We start from the raw sequence: 14,574 nt of genomic DNA, 5'->3' as shown, positions 1-14,574 counted from the left end.
TTAAGGCGAATGGCGCAGATAAAGCATTTGCCAAAGCGGTACAGCATAAGGTGGGACGAGGCAGTCTGAATTACATTTTATAGATGTATTTCTCACATATCTCAGAGTCTCTCGCGATCTTCGTCGTCGTCGTCGTCGTCGTCGTCGCCGCCGCCGCTTCTGCAGAAGTAGCAAATGGCCATCGTAGCAAATGCGGCGAGGGACGGCCTGCCTTCGATTCCGAATGCACAAATTGTGTGGTCTTGTTTCTCAGTCTATATTTGGTCGGTCACGTCAGAGGTTGAATGTAACGAATGGGTGGGAAAGAGCAAGGGGCAGCGGCTGTGTAGAACGAAAACACAAATCCTCAGGGGTGTGAGCGTTTCGAGATGAGTCGTATACATGTAAATGTTGGTCGTCAGTGACCGTGTGGCCTAATGGATAAGGCGTCGGACTTCGGCTCTGAAGATTACAGGTTCGAATGCTGTCACGCTTGTGTTTTTCCAGTTCTGAAAAAGAAACATACCGTTTTAATGTAGCAATTGAGCAGTACGAAACCGTCTGAATGTTGCTGTTGACCATTTTTTGCTTGGAGATGCTCTTGAGCTTGAAACACACACAGCAAGACCGGTGTTAACTAACGAAATGGTCGGCAGAGTGCCGACACCGCGAGTTTTGACTGGCACTTGCACATCTAAAACAACGTCGGAAAGTAACTCGTTCGGCTTTTGAGTCACATAAAGTATGTGTGTTAATTTTGACGCCACTAGCTCTGCTTGTTGTCATGCAATTTCTTTGCCTCTCAGAAATGATTATGACATAAAAGTGAAGTACGTGACGAGTGTGACGTTAGGAAAACATTAGGCAGCATGGAGAGATTCTGTATGGGACCACCCAACCCAAACGAGTACTGTGTGACGTGCTACCCGGCAAGTATTCACCGAGGTAGCCGGCTATCTCAGTCGGTAGAGCGTCAGACTCTTAATCCCAGGGTCGTGGGTTCGAGCCAGACGCTGGGCGGAACGGAATTTTGTTCCGCTGCAGGTGTAAATTACCGTTTTTCTGATTAACGAGATTTAATGGAAATAGCAACTTTAAACTTTGCCTACGTCTCTGTCAGTCGCAAGGAAACTGTATTTGAAGGTGAAGGTGATTTTGTAGACATGTGTGAAAGACATGTTCTGAAAAGCAAGTGTTGTGGTTTGGAGAGCACATCGGTTACGTGTCAGATGTGTAGCCAAGCAGTAATTTGTCGCCATAGCTGCAAATATTAGCCGGTAATATGAAGTGTTGTCAGCTAAAGTCTGATGGTGCAGACGACCGTAAGGACGAAGTACCCAAGAATACCGCTAGGCCGCGCCTCTTTAGCTCAGTGGTAGAGCACTGGTCTAATAAACCAGGGGTTGTAAGTTCCATCCTCACAGGAGAAAGATGAATTTTGGAAATCAGTTGCGCGTCGTGGCCGTATAGCAAACAGTACCTGTGATGACGAACAATTAGCGACAGGCGTTTTTTTAAGATTTACTCTCAGATGTGATTAAGGCGAATGGCGCAGATAAAGCATTTGCCAAAGCGGTACAGCATAAGGTGGGACGAGGCTGTCTGAATTACATTTTATAGATGTATTTCTCACATATCTCAGAGTCTCTCGCGATCTTCGTCGTCGTCGTCGTCGTCGTCGTCGTCGTCGCCGCCGCCGCTTCTGCAGAAGTAGCAAATGGCCATCGTAGCAAATGCGGCGAGGGACGGCCTGCCTTCGATTCCGAATGCACAAATTGTGTGGTCTTGTTTCTCAGTCTATATTTGGTCGGTCTCGTCAGAGGTTGAATGTAACGAATGGGTGGGAAAGAGCAAGGGGCAGCGGCTGTGTAGAACGAAAACACAAATCCTCAGGGGTGTGAGCGTTTCGAGATGAGTCGTATACATGTAAATGTTGATCGTCAGTGACCGTGTGGTCTAATGGATAAGGCGTCGGACTTCGTTTCTGAAGATTACAGGTTCGAATGCTGTCACGCTTGTGTTTTTCCAGTTCTGAAAAAGAAACATACCGTTTTAATGTAGCAATTGAGCAGTACGAAACCGTCTGAATGTTGCTGTTGACCATTTTTTGCTTGGAGATGCTCTTGAGCTTGAAACACACACAGCATGACCGGTGTTAACTAACGAAATGGTCGGCAGAGTGCCGACACCGCGAGTTTTGACTGGCACTTGCACATCTAAAACAACGTCGGAAAGTAACTCGTTCGGCTTTTGAGTCACATAAAGTATGTGTGTTAATTTTGACGCCACTAGCTCTGCTTGTTGTCATGCAATTTCTTTGCCTCTCAGAAATGATTATGACATAAAAGTGAAGTACGTGACGAGTGTGACGTTAGGAAAACATTAGGCAGCATGGAGAGATTCTGTATGGGACCACCCAACCCAAACGAGTACTGTGTGACGTGCTACCCGGCAAGTATTCACCGAGGTAGCCGGCTATATCAGTCGGTAGAGCGTCAGACTCTTAATCCCAGGGTCGTGGGTTCGAGCCAGACGCTGGGCGGAACGGAATTTTGTTCCGCTGCAGGTGTAAATTACCGTTTTTCTGATTAACGAGATTTAATGGAAATAGCAACTTTAAACTTTGCCTACGTCTCTGTCAGTCGCAAGGAAACTGTATTTGAAGGTGAAGGTGATTTTGTAGACATGTGTGAAAGACATGTTCTGAAAAGCAAGTGTTGTGGTTTGGAGAGCACATCGGTTACGTGTAAGATGTGTAGCCAAGCAGTAATTTGTCGCCATAGCTGCAAATATTAGCCGGTAATATGAAGTGTTGTCAGCTAAAGTCTGATGGTGCAGACGACCGTAAGGACGAAGTACCCAAGAGTACCGCTAGGCCGCGCCTCTTTAGCTCAGTGGTAGAGCACTGGTCTAATAAACCAGGGGTTGTAAGTTCCATCCTCACAGGAGAAAGATGAATTTTGGAAATCAGTTGCGCGTCGTGGCCGTATAGCAAACAGTACCTGTGATGACGAACAATTAGCGACAGGCGTTTTTTTAAGATTTACTCTCAGATGTGATTAAGGCGAATGGCGCAGATAAAGCATTTGCCAAAGCGGTACAGCATAAGGTGGGACGAGGCAGTCTGAATTACATTTTATAGATGTATTTCTCACATATCTCAGAGTCTCTCGCGATCTTCGTCGTCGTCGTCGTCGTCGTCGCCGCCGCCGCTTCTGCAGAAGTAGCAAATGGCCATCGTAGCAAATGCGGCGAGGGACGGCCTGCCTTCGATTCCGAATGCACAAATTGTGTGGTCTTGTTTCTCAGTCTATATTTGGTCGGTCACGTCAGAGGTTGAATGTAACGAATGGGTGGGAAAGAGCAAGGGGCAGCGGCTGTGTAGAACGAAAACACAAATCCTCAGGGGTGTGAGCGTTTCGAGATGAGTCGTATACATGTAAATGTTGGTCGTCAGTGACCGTGTGGCCTAATGGATAAGGCGTCGGACTTCGGCTCTGAAGATTACAGGTTCGAATGCTGTCACGCTTGTGTTTTTCCAGTTCTGAAAAAGAAACATACCGTTTTAATGTAGCAATTGAGCAGTACGAAACCGTCTGAATGTTGCTGTTGACCATTTTTTGCTTGGAGATGCTCTTGAGCTTGAAACACACACAGCAAGACCGGTGTTAACTAACGAAATGGTCGGCAGAGTGCCGACACCGCGAGTTTTGACTGGCACTTGCACATCTAAAACAACGTCGGAAAGTAACTCGTTCGGCTTTTGAGTCACATAAAGTATGTGTGTTAATTTTGACGCCACTAGCTCTGCTTGTTGTCATGCAATTTCTTTGCCTCTCAGAAATGATTATGACATAAAAGTGAAGTACGTGACGAGTGTGACGTTAGGAAAACATTAGGCAGCATGGAGAGATTCTGTATGGGACCACCCAACCCAAACGAGTACTGTGTGACGTGCTACCCGGCAAGTATTCACCGAGGTAGCCGGCTATCTCAGTCGGTAGAGCGTCAGACTCTTAATCCCAGGGTCGTGGGTTCGAGCCAGACGCTGGGCGGAACGGAATTTTGTTCCGCTGCAGGTGTAAATTACCGTTTTTCTGATTAACGAGATTTAATGGAAATAGCAACTTTAAACTTTGCCTACGTCTCTGTCAGTCGCAAGGAAACTGTATTTGAAGGTGAAGGTGATTTTGTAGACATGTGTGAAAGACATGTTCTGAAAAGCAAGTGTTGTGGTTTGGAGAGCACATCGGTTACGTGTCAGATGTGTAGCCAAGCAGTAATTTGTCGCCATAGCTGCAAATATTAGCCGGTAATATGAAGTGTTGTCAGCTAAAGTCTGATGGTGCAGACGACCGTAAGGACGAAGTACCCAAGAGTACCGCTAGGCCGCGCCTCTTTAGCTCAGTGGTAGAGCACTGGTCTAATAAACCAGGGGTTGTAAGTTCCATCCTCACAGGAGAAAGATGAATTTCGGAAATCAGTTGCGCGTCGTGGCCGTATAGCAAACAGTACCTGTGATGACGAACAATTAGCGACAGGCGTTTTTTTAAGATTTACTCTCAGATGTGATTAAGGCGAATGGCGCAGATAAAGCATTTGCCAAAGCGGTACAGCATAAGGTGGGACGAGGCAGTCTGAATTACATTCTATAGATGTATTTCTCACATATCTCAGAGCCTCTCGCGATCGTCGTCGTCGTCGTCGTCGTCGCCGCCGCCGCCGCTTCTGCAGAAGTAGCAAATGGCCATCGTAGCAAATGCGGCGAGGGACGGCCTGCCTTCGATTCCGAATGCACAAAGTGTGTGGTGTTGTTTCTCAGTCTATATTTGGTCGGTCACGTCAGAGGTTGAATGTAACGAATGGGTGGGAAAGAGCAAGGGGCAGCGGCTGTGTAGAACGAAAACACAAATCCTCAGGGGTGTGAGCGTTTCGAGATGAGTCGTATACATGTAAATGTTGGTCGTCAGTGACCGTGTGGCCTAATGGATAAGGCGTCGGACTTCGGCTCTGAAGATTACAGGTTCGAATGCTGTCACGCTTGTGTTTTTCCAGTTCTGAAAAAGAAACATACCGTTTTAATGTAGCAATTGAGCAGTACGAAACCGTCTGAATGTTGCTGTTGACCATTTTTTGCTTGGAGATGCTCTTGAGCTTGAAACACACACAGCAAGACCGGTGTTAACTAACGAAATGGTCGGCAGAGTGCCGACACCGCGAGTTTTGACTGGCACTTGCACATCTAAAACAACGTCGGAAAGTAACTCGTTCGGCTTTTGAGTCACATAAAGTATGTGTGTTAATTTTGACGCCACTAGCTCTGCTTGTTGTCATGCAATTTCTTTGCCTCTCAGAAATGATTATGACATAAAAGTGAAGTACGTGACGAGTGTGACGTTAGGAAAACATTAGGCAGCATGGAGAGATTCTGTATGGGACCACCCAACCCAAACGAGTACTGTGTGACGTGCTACCCGGCAAGTATTCACCGAGGTAGCCGGCTATCTCAGTCGGTAGAGCATCAGACTCTTAATCCCAGGGTCGTGGGTTCGAGCCAGACGCTGGGCGGAACGGAATTTTGTTCCGCTGCAGGTGTAAATTACCGTTTTTCTGATTAACGAGATTTAATGGAAATAGCAACTTTAAACTTTGCCTACGTCTCTGTCAGTCGCAAGGAAACTGTATTTGAAGGTGAAGGTGATTTTGTAGACATGTGTGAAAGACATGTTCTGAAAAGCAAGTGTTGTGGTTTGGAGAGCACATCGGTTACGTGTCAGATGTGTAGCCAAGCAGTAATTTGTCGCCATAGCTGCAAATATTAGCCGGTAATATGAAGTGTTGTCAGCTAAAGTCTGATGGTGCAGACGACCGTAAGGACGAAGTACCCAAGAGTACCGCTAGGCCGCGCCTCTTTAGCTCAGTGGTAGAGCACTGGTCTAATAAACCAGGGGTTGTAAGTTCCATCCTCACAGGAGAAAGATGAATTTTGGAAATCAGTTGCGCGTCGTGGCCGTATAGCAAACAGTACCTGTGATGACGAACAATTAGCGACAGGCGTTTTTTTAAGATTTACTCTCAGATGTGATTAAGGCGAATGGCGCAGATAAAGCATTTGCCAAAGCGGTACAGCATAAGGTGGGACGAGGCAGTCTGAATTACATTTTATAGATGTATTTCTCACATATCTCAGAGTCTCTCGCGATCTTCGTCGTCGTCGTCGTCGTCGTCGTCGTCGTCGTCGCCGCCGCCGCTTCTGCAGAAGTAGCAAATGGCCATCGTAGCAAATGCGGCGAGGGACGCCCTGCCTTCGATTCCGAATGCACAAAGTGTGTGGTCTTGTTTCTCAGTCTATATTTGGTCGGTCACGTCAGAGGTTGAATGTAACGAATGGGTGGGAAAGAGCAAGGGGCAGCGGCTGTGTAGAACGAAAACACAAATCCTCAGGGGTGTGAGCGTTTCGAGATGAGTCGTATACATGTATATGTTGGTCGTCAGTGACCGTGTGGCCTAATGGATAAGGCGTCGGACTTCGGCTCTGAAGATTACAGGTTCGAATGCTGTCACACTTGTGTTTTTCCAGTTCTGAAAAAGAAACATACCGTTTTAATGTAGCAATTGAGCAGTACGAAACCGTCTGAATGTTGCTGTTGACCATTTTTTGCTTGGAGATGCTCTTGAGCTTGAAACACACACAGCAAGACCGGTGTTAACTAACGAAATGGTCGGCAGAGTGCCGACACCGCGAGTTTTGACTGGCACTTGCACATCTAAAACAACGTCGGAAAGTAACTCGTTCGGCTTTTGAGTCACATAAAGTATGTGTCTTAATTTTGACGCCACTAGCTCTGCTTGTTGTCATGCAATTTCTTTGCCTCTCAGAAATGATTATGACATAAAAGTGAAGTACGTGACGAGTGTGACGTTAGGAAAACATTAGGCAGCATGGAGAGATTCTGTATGGGACCACCCAACCCAAACGAGTACTGTGTGACGTGCTACCCGGCAAGTATTCACCGAGGTAGCCGGCTATCTCAGTCGGTAGAGCGTCAGACTCTTAATCCCAGGGTCGTGGGTTCGAGCCAGACGCTGGGCGGAACGGAATTTTGTTCCGCTGCAGGTGTAAATTACCGTTTTTCTGATTAACGAGATTTAATGGAAATAGCAACTTTAAACTTTGCCTACGTCTCTGTCAGTCGCAAGGAAACTGTATTTGAAGGTGAAGGTGATTTTGTAGACATGTGTGAAAGACATGTTCTGAAAAGCAAGTGTTGTGGTTTGGAGAGCACATCGGTTACGTGTCAGATGTGTAGCCAAGCAGTAATTTGTCGCCATAGCTGCAAATATTAGCCGGTAATATGAAGTGTTGTCAGCTAAAGTCTGATGGTGCAGACGACCGTAAGGACGAAGTACCCAAGAGTACCGCTAGGCCGCGCCTCTTTAGCTCAGTGGTAGAGCACTGGTCTAATAAACCAGGGGTTGTAAGTTCCCTCCTCACAGGAGAAAGATGAATTTTGGAAATCATTTGCGCGTCGTGGCCGTATAGCAAACAGTACCTGTGATGACGAACATTTAGCGACAGGCGTTTTTTTAAGATTTACTCTCAGATGTGATTAAGGCGAATGGCGCAGATAAAGCATTTGCCAAAGCGGTACAGCATAAGGTGGGACGAGGCAGTCTGAATTACATTCTATAGATGTATTTCTCACATATCTCAGAGCCTCTCGCGATCGTCGTCGTCGTCGTCGTCGTCGCCGCCGCCGCCGCTTCTGCAGAAGTAGCAAATGGCCATCGTAGCAAATGCGGCGAGGGACGGCCTGCCTTCGATTCCGAATGCACAAAGTGTGTGGTGTTGTTTCTCAGTCTATATTTGGTCGGTCACGTCAGAGGTTGAATGTAACGAATGGGTGGGAAAGAGCAAGGGGCAGCGGCTGTGTAGAACGAAAACACAAATCCTCAGGGGTGTGAGCGTTTCGAGATGAGTCGTATACATGTAAATGTTGGTCGTCAGTGACCGTGTGGCCTAATGGATAAGGCGTCGGACTTCGGCTCTGAAGATTACAGGTTCGAATGCTGTCACGCTTGTGTTTTTCCAGTTCTGAAAAAGAAACATACCGTTTTAATGTAGCAATTGAGCAGTACGAAACCGTCTGAATGTTGCTGTTGACCATTTTTTGCTTGGAGATGCTCTTGAGCTTGAAACACACACAGCAAGACCGGTGTTAACTAACGAAATGGTCGGCAGAGTGCCGACACCGCGAGTTTTGACTGGCACTTGCACATCTAAAACAACGTCGGAAAGTAACTCGTTCGGCTTTTGAGTCACATAAAGTATGTGTGTTAATTTTGACGCCACTAGCTCTGCTTGTTGTCATGCAATTTCTTTGCCTCTCAGAAATGATTATGACATAAAAGTGAAGTACGTGACGAGTGTGACGTTAGGAAAACATTAGGCAGCATGGAGAGATTCTGTATGGGACCACCCAACCCAAACGAGTACTGTGTGACGTGCTACCCGGCAAGTATTCACCGAGGTAGCCGGCTATCTCAGTCGGTAGAGCATCAGACTCTTAATCCCAGGGTCGTGGGTTCGAGCCAGACGCTGGGCGGAACGGAATTTTGTTCCGCTGCAGGTGTAAATTACCGTTTTTCTGATTAACGAGATTTAATGGAAATAGCAACTTTAAACTTTGCCTACGTCTCTGTCAGTCGCAAGGAAACTGTATTTGAAGGTGAAGGTGATTTTGTAGACATGTGTGAAAGACATGTTCTGAAAAGCAAGTGTTGTGGTTTGGAGAGCACATCGGTTACGTGTCAGATGTGTAGCCAAGCAGTAATTTGTCGCCATAGCTGCAAATATTAGCCGGTAATATGAAGTGTTGTCAGCTAAAGTCTGATGGTGCAGACGACCGTAAGGACGAAGTACCCAAGAGTACCGCTAGGCCGCGCCTCTTTAGCTCAGTGGTAGAGCACTGGTCTAATAAACCAGGGGTTGTAAGTTCCATCCTCACAGGAGAAAGATGAATTTTGGAAATCAGTTGCGCGTCGTGGCCGTATAGCAAACAGTACCTGTGATGACGAACAATTAGCGACAGGCGTTTTTTTAAGATTTACTCTCAGATGTGATTAAGGCGAATGGCGCAGATAAAGCATTTGCCAAAGCGGTACAGCATAAGGTGGGACGAGGCAGTCTGAATTACATTTTATAGATGTATTTCTCACATATCTCAGAGTCTCTCGCGATCTTCGTCGTCGTCGTCGTCGTCGTCGTCGTCGTCGTCGTCGCCGCCGCCGCTTCTGCAGAAGTAGCAAATGGCCATCGTAGCAAATGCGGCGAGGGACGCCCTGCCTTCGATTCCGAATGCACAAAGTGTGTGGTCTTGTTTCTCAGTCTATATTTGGTCGGTCACGTCAGAGGTTGAATGTAACGAATGGGTGGGAAAGAGCAAGGGGCAGCGGCTGTGTAGAACGAAAACACAAATCCTCAGGGGTGTGAGCGTTTCGAGATGAGTCGTATACATGTATATGTTGGTCGTCAGTGACCGTGTGGCCTAATGGATAAGGCGTCGGACTTCGGCTCTGAAGATTACAGGTTCGAATGCTGTCACACTTGTGTTTTTCCAGTTCTGAAAAAGAAACATACCGTTTTAATGTAGCAATTGAGCAGTACGAAACCGTCTGAATGTTGCTGTTGACCATTTTTTGCTTGGAGATGCTCTTGAGCTTGAAACACACACAGCAAGACCGGTGTTAACTAACGAAATGGTCGGCAGAGTGCCGACACCGCGAGTTTTGACTGGCACTTGCACATCTAAAACAACGTCGGAAAGTAACTCGTTCGGCTTTTGAGTCACATAAAGTATGTGTGTTAATTTTGACGCCACTAGCTCTGCTTGTTGTCATGCAATTTCTTTGCCTCTCAGAAATGATTATGACATAAAAGTGAAGTACGTGACGAGTGTGACGTTAGGAAAACATTAGGCAGCATGGAGAGATTCTGTATGGGACCACCCAACCCAAACGAGTACTGTGTGACGTGCTACCCGGCAAGTATTCACCGAGGTAGCCGGCTATCTCAGTCGGTAGAGCGTCAGACTCTTAATCCCAGGGTCGTGGGTTCGAGCCAGACGCTGGGCGGAACGGAATTTTGTTCCGCTGCAGGTGTAAATTACCGTTTTTCTGATTAACGAGATTTAATGGAAATAGCAACTTTAAACTTTGCCTACGTCTCTGTCAGTCGCAAGGAAACTGTATTTGAAGGTGAAGGTGATTTTGTAGACATGTGTGAAAGACATGTTCTGAAAAGCAAGTGTTGTGGTTTGGAGAGCACATCGGTTACGTGTCAGATGTGTAGCCAAGCAGTAATTTGTCGCCATAGCTGCAAATATTAGCCGGTAATATGAAGTGTTGTCAGCTAAAGTCTGATGGTGCAGACGACCGTAAGGACGAAGTACCCAAGAGTACCGCTAGGCCGCGCCTCTTTAGCTCAGTGGTAGAGCACTGGTCTAATAAACCAGGGGTTGTAAGTTCCCTCCTCACAGGAGAAAGATGAATTTTGGAAATCATTTGCGCGTCGTGGCCGTATAGCAAACAGTACCTGTGATGACGAACATTTAGCGACAGGCGTTTTTTTAAGATTTACTCTCAGATGTGATTAAGGCGAATGGCGCAGATAAAGCATTTGCCAAAGCGGTACAGCATAAGGTGGGACGAGGCAGTCTGAATTACATTTTATAGATGTATTTCTCACATATCTCAGAGTCTCTCGCGATCTTCGTCGTCGTCGTCGTCGCCGCCGCCGCTTCTGCAGAAGTAGCAAATGGCCATCGTAGCAAATGCGGCGAGGGACGCCCTGCCTTCGATTCCGAATGCACAAAGTGTGTGGTCTTGTTTCTCAGTCTATATTTGGTCGGTCACGTCAGAGGTTGAATGTAACGAATGGGTGGGAAAGAGCAAGGGGCAGCGGCTGTGTAGAACGAAAACACAAATCCTCAGGGGTGTGAGCGTTTCGAGATGAGTCGTATACATGTAAATGTTGGTCGTCAGTGACCGTGTGGCCTAATGGATAAGGCGTCGGACTTCGGCTCTGAAGATTACAGGTTCGAATGCTGTCACGCTTGTGTTTTTCCAGTTCTGAAAAAGAAACATACCGTTTTAATGTAGCAATTGAGCAGTACGAAACCGTCTGAATGTTGCTGTTGACCATTTTTTGCTTGGAGATGCTCTTGAGCTTGAAACACACACAGCAAGACCGGTGTTAAATAACGAAATGGTCGGCAGAGTGCCGACACCGCGAGTTTTGACTGGCACTTGCACATCTAAAACAACGTCGGAAAGTAACTCGTTCGGCTTTTGAGTCACATAAAGTATGTGTGTTAATTTTGACGCCACTAGCTCTGCTTGTTGTCATGCAATTTCTTTGCCTCTCAGAAATGATTATGACATAAAAGTGAAGTACGTGACGAGTGTGACGTTAGGAAAACATTAGGCAGCATGGAGAGATTCTGTATGGGACCACCCAACCCAAACGAGTACTGTGTGACGTGCTACCCGGCAAGTATTCACCGAGGTAGCCGGCTATCTCAGTCGGTAGAGCGTCAGACTCTTAATCCCAGGGTCGTGGGTTCGAGCCAGACGCTGGGCGGAACGGAATTTTGTTCCGCTGCAGGTGTAAATTACCGTTTTTCTGATTAACGAGATTTAATGGAAATAGCAACTTTAAACTTTGCCTACGTCTCTGTCAGTCGCAAGGAAACTGTATTTGAAGGTGAAGGTGATTTTGTAGACATGTGTGAAAGACATGTTCTGAAAAGCAAGTGTTGTGGTTTGGAGAGCACATCGGTTACGTGTCAGATGTGTAGCCAAGCAGTAATTTGTCGCCATAGCTGCAAATATTAGCCGGTAATATGAAGTGTTGTCAGCTAAAGTCTGATGGTGCAGACGACCGTAAGGACGAAGTACCCAAGAGTACCGCTAGGCCGCGCCTCTTTAGCTCAGTGGTAGAGCACTGGTCTAATAAACCAGGGGTTGTAAGTTCCATCCTCACAGGAGAAAGATGAATTTTGGAAATCAGTTGCGCGTCGTGGCCGTATAGCAAACAGTACCTGTGATGACGAACAATTAGCGACAGGCGTTTTTTTAAGATTTACTCTCAGATGTGATTAAGGCGAATGGCGCAGATAAAGCATTTGCCAAAGCGGTACAGCATAAGGTGGGACGAGGCAGTCTGAATTACATTTTATAGATGTATTTCTCACATATCTCAGAGTCTCTCGCGATCTTCGTCGTCGTCGTCGTCGTCGTCGTCGTCGTCGTCGCCGCCGCCGCTTCTGCAGAAGTAGCAAATGGCCATCGTAGCAAATGCGGCGAGGGACGCCCTGCCTTCGATTCCGAATGCACAAAGTGTGTGGTCTTGTTTCTCAGTCTATATTTGGTCGGTCACGTCAGAGGTTGAATGTAACGAATGGGTGGGAAAGAGCAAGGGGCAGCGGCTGTGTAGAACGAAAACACAAATCCTCAGGGGTGTGAGCGTTTCGAGATGAGTCGTATACATGTAAATGTTGGTCGTCAGTGACCGTGTGGCCTAATGGATAAGGCGTCGGACTTCGGCTCTGAAGATTACAGTTTCGAATGCTGTCACACTTGTGTTTTTCCAGTTCTGAAAAAGAAACATACCGTTTTAATGTAGCAATTGAGCAGTACGAAACCGTCTGAATGTTGCTGTTGACCATTTTTTGCTTGGAGATGCTCTTGAGCTTGAAACACACACAGCAAGACCGGTGTTAACTAACGAAATGGTCGGCAGAGTGCCGACACCGCGAGTTTTGACTGGCACTTGCACATCTAAAACAACGTCGGAAAGTAACTCGTTCGGCTTTTGAGTCACATAAAGTATGTGTGTTAATTTTGACGCCACTAGCTCTGCTTGTTGTCATGCAATTTCTTTGCCTCTCAGAAATGATTATGACATAAAAGTGAAGTACGTGACGAGTGTGACGTTAGGAAAACATTAGGCAGCATGGAGAGATTCTGTATGGGACCACCCAACCCAAACGAGTACTGTGTGACGTGCTACCCGGCAAGTATTCACCGAGGTAGCCGGCTGTCTCAGTCGGTAGAGCGTCAGACTCTTAATCCCAGGGTCGTGGGTTCGAGCCAGACGCTGGGCGGAACGGAATTTTGTTCCGCTGCAGGTGTAAATTACCGTTTTTCTGATTAACGAGATTTAATGGAAATAGCAACTTTAAACTTTGCCTACGTCTCTGTCAGTCGCAAGGAAACTGTATTTGAAGGTGAAGGTGATTTTGTAGACATGTGTGAAAGACATGTTCTGAAAAGCAAGTGTTGTGGTTTGGAGAGCACATCGGTTACGTGTCAGATGTGTAGCCAAGCAGTAATTTGTCGCCATAGCTGCAAATATTAGCCGGTAATATGAAGTGTTGTCAGCTAAAGTCTGATGGTGCAGACGACCGTAAGGACGAAGTACCCAAGAGTACCGCTAGGCCGCGCCTCTTTAGCTCAGTGGTAGAGCACTGGTCTAATAAACCAGGGGTTGTAAGTTCCATCCTCACAGGAGAAAGATGAATTTTGGAAATCAGTTGCGCGTCGTGGCCGTATAGCAAACAGTACCTGTGATGACGAACAATTAGCGACAGGCGTTTTTTTAAGATTTACTCTCAGATGTGATTAAGGCGAATGGCGCAGATAAAGCATTTGCCAAAGCGGTACAGCATAAGGTGGGACGAGGCAGTCTGAATTACATTTTATAGATGTATTTCTCACATATCTCAGAGCCTCTCGCGATCTTCGTCGTCGTCGTCGTCGTCGTCGTCGTCGTCGTCGTCGCCGCCGCCGCTTCTGCAGAAGTAGCAAATGGCCATCGTAGCAAATGCGGCGAGGGACGCCCTGCCTTCGATTCCGAATGCACAAAGTGTGTGGTCTTGTTTCTCAGTCTATATTTGGTCGGTCACGTCAGAGGTTGAATGTAACGAATGGGTGGGAAAGAGCAAGGGGCAGCGGCTGTGTAGAACGAAAACACAAATCCTCAGGGGTGTGAGCGTTTCGAGATGAGTCGTATACATGTAAATGTTGGTCGTCAGTGACCGTGTGGCCTAATGGATAAGGCGTCGGACTTCGGCTCTGAAGATTACAGGTTCGAATGCTGTCACGCTTGTGTTTTTCCAGTTCTGAAAAAGAAACATACCGTTTTAATGTAGCAATTGAGCAGCACGAAACCGTCTGAATGTTGCTGTTGACCATTTTTTGCTTGGAGATGCTCTTGAGCTTGAAACACACACAGCAAGACCGGTGTTAACTAACGAAATGGTCGGCAGAGTGCCGACACCGCGAGTTTTGACTGGCACTTGCACATCTAAAACAACGTCGGAAAGTAACTCGTTCGGCTTTTGAGTCACATAAAGTATGTGTGTTAATTTTGACGCCACTAGCTCTGCTTGTTGTCATGCAATTTCTTTGCCTCTCAGAAATGATTATGACATAAAAGTGAAGTACGTGACGAGTGTGACGTTAGGAAAACATTAGGCAGCATGGAGAGATTCTGTATGGGACCACCCAACCCAAACGAGTACTGTGTGACGT

The sequence above is a fragment of the Schistocerca gregaria genome, unplaced genomic scaffold, assembly GCF_023897955.1.
Source record: "Schistocerca gregaria isolate iqSchGreg1 unplaced genomic scaffold, iqSchGreg1.2 ptg000285l, whole genome shotgun sequence".
Lineage (NCBI taxonomy): Eukaryota > Metazoa > Arthropoda > Insecta > Orthoptera > Acrididae > Schistocerca > Schistocerca gregaria.
This window is presented reverse-complemented; position numbering follows the sequence as displayed.